The sequence below is a fragment of the Myotis davidii genome, unplaced genomic scaffold, assembly GCF_000327345.1.
Source record: "Myotis davidii unplaced genomic scaffold, ASM32734v1 scaffold11, whole genome shotgun sequence".
NCBI lineage: Eukaryota > Metazoa > Chordata > Mammalia > Chiroptera > Vespertilionidae > Myotis > Myotis davidii.
The window spans coordinates 398,130-400,959 of NW_006285791.1; the positions used below are offsets into that span (position 1 = coordinate 398,130).

At 35.9% G+C, this 2,830-nt stretch overlaps 1 pseudogene; it reads right to left on the reverse strand.

Moving 5' to 3' along the window:
- Positions 1-2,115: 2,115 nt before the first annotated feature.
- LOC102767737 overlaps positions 2,116-2,830 on the reverse strand; it is a 3,200-nt pseudogene continuing 2,485 nt past the window's right edge.

The following is a 2,830-nucleotide window of genomic DNA, read 5'->3' on the forward strand; positions in this document are numbered from 1 at the left end:
CTAAGTGTTATAAGCAAGGTTATGTCTTAGATCATCTTATTTTTAAAGTTTGTTTTCATAACTTGGGTGGTTTTTAGAAGAACTAAATGTATGTCCTTTTGCCATATTACAGTAAATATTTATTTCTAGAAAGTATGTATTTTGAGTGTTGGAAAGGATGCAAGCAGCATGTTTAGGACTAATTTACATGTTTTCCAGCAGTTCATCTTAATTCACCGATGAATGGCCTTTCATTTATGTAAGGCAGCAAATAAAATTATTTGGTTTTATAGCTACGTTTGAACTTTGCAACTTAGATATCTGGTAGTTGACCTAATGTATAGGGATTTCTTTGTAATCAGTAGCACCGAAAGATAAATGCCAACTTGTAAACCCCTTTTCAGTTTTTTTTTTTTAAAACAAACTGTCCTTTGCCTTTATTGCTTGTATACACAAAGATTACATTATAAAACTCAGTGGGAAAAAATACTGAAAGAAAAAGTTACCTGCTTTAGCACTTTTAAGAATAGTATTGATAATGTAGATCAACCTGCTAATCTGAAATAGAGCAAAACTATAATATAATCAAGTTCTAATAATCACATCAATTATGCTTTCATTTTAATTTTTTTCTTAAAAAAACATTAATGCTATAAAAATGAGGTTGATGACATCCTTATTTAAAATATACCTTGTTCCCTAACTGGTTTGGCTCAATGGATAGAGCGTCGGACTGCGGGCTGAGGGGTCCCAGGTTCGATTCCGGTCAAGGGCATGTACCTTGGTTGCGGGCACATTCCCAGTAGGGGGTGTGCAGGAGGCAGCTCGTCGATGTTTCTCTCTCATCGATGTTTCTAACTCTCTATCCCTCTCCCTTCCTCCCTGTAAAAAGTCAATAAAATATAAGATATACCTTGTACTGGTATCAAATTATTATTTATTTTAATACCAACTGAAAAAATAGATCTTATATAGCCTATTATTTCAATGAAGTTTTATTATTACTTTTATTTTCAAAATTGGTAGCAAATTTTCTCTTATTATAAGTGTTGAAATTTCCTTAAAAGTGTTGAAAGGCAATAGACATTTTAGGATAGGCTTATAAAAAAATCAATTATTCTAATATCAATAAATAAGATACTTGATAACTTTATAATTACTTCTTTAATTTCCTTACTAATATTTCCCAATTTTCTGTTTTTTAATGCATATCGTGTTGTAAAAGTATCTAAGTCCAAGCCTTTTTGCTGGAGCAATTTCCATTTTCCCTTATTTCTCTTCAGTTTTTCAAATATATAGTAAAACAATCCAATAATCATTGCAGAAAGGAATGATCATTTAAGTTGGATAGTGTCATTTACCTTTTAATTTCATTGGAGAGATATTAATATTAGTCATAAAAGATTTACAATTTCAACACACATACATGACATCACAGAATTAAAAATCATTATACTACCTTACTAGTATAAAGGGTTCCCCTTTGTTTAATGTGTCCTAGTCAAATTTTCATCTAATGAAATATGCTTTTATTAAATATAGCAGCCATCACTTACCTTTAAATATTTTATGGATGAAACGAAGTTCAGTACTGATTCAAGGATGCTAGTAGCATCAAAGCCTTCACTTTGCATTATTGCCTCATAAATGCACCACCAATTAGTCTAAATCTAGATATACCATACTCTGTCTTTAACTTCATATATACCATCTTTTGGGAGAAAATATTCTTTTTTTTTAAATGAGATACAAGAAAAGCATCATTCTTGAGGTTCCACCTCAAAGGGGGAGGGGGGTTGTAGGTAGCAGTTAGTTTGGTAATACCTGGTTTTGTTACGCTAGCCTTCACACAAAGAGCATGCATATACAGCCACGACTCACACATCTGTTTTGAAGTTAATTGAAAACTGCTGCTTATTCAAGTCACAGATGGCCCCATGTTACGCAAGGAGACAGTTGAATTGCATGTCCACCATGAGAAAAGGAAAATAAACGATGAAACAAATGCAGCAAATATAGGCAATTGGCATTCAGAACACACCAAAAAGCTAACACATATTGTCATTATAAAAGTTTTTCTTCCTTTTAAAAAAAAGTCTTTCTTTGCATATTTTAAAATGTAACGGTCCTAGAGAATCATAAAGTGTCTTGTTTTTGCTGCTGACTTCTGATGACCTCTCCTTGTTTGTGGCATTGCTGGCAGTAAGTAGAAAGGCTTTTGTTTTCATCTAAAAGCTTTTTATGTTCCTGTACCAGACGAGATGCATTTTGCTGGTCCTTTTCATCCTGGTCCAGTTCTGCAACTAGTTCTTGCTTTCTCTGTAATAATAATGCAATTTCTGTTTGCAATTTCATATATTCTTGTGCCATTTTACAATGCTGTTCAAATACTGCCATAGATTCTTTGGCGTTTGGGCATGGTGCTAGAGGCTGGTGACCCAGGGTAAGATAAGCCATTCGGACGGAGTTATCTGATCCATTGGTATCTGAGGAATCATCAGGAGCCCATGGATGAGAGAGAGCCGACTTTTCTGCGGTTGGTCCTGAGGTAGTCGTGATCATTCTGATGCGAGGACTGGATGACCTACTGCCCACCTGATGAGGTTCTGTCCCAGTAACCATCAAGTCTTGGATGGATCTACACCTTGGCTGTCCGTTGTCTGAGAGGATGCTCTCAGGGACCTCCAGAATGTTGCCAGCTGAAGCAGTTTTCTGATGGCCCCCTTTAGGCTTGGGACAGGCTATGGTTGCAGCACCCTGGCTTCTATTTCAGACGTGTCAGCACTCATCCTCTTGCCCTCGGAGGTTGGGGACAAGCTCTCTACACTGTTCCCATGGAAGCAGACAGCCC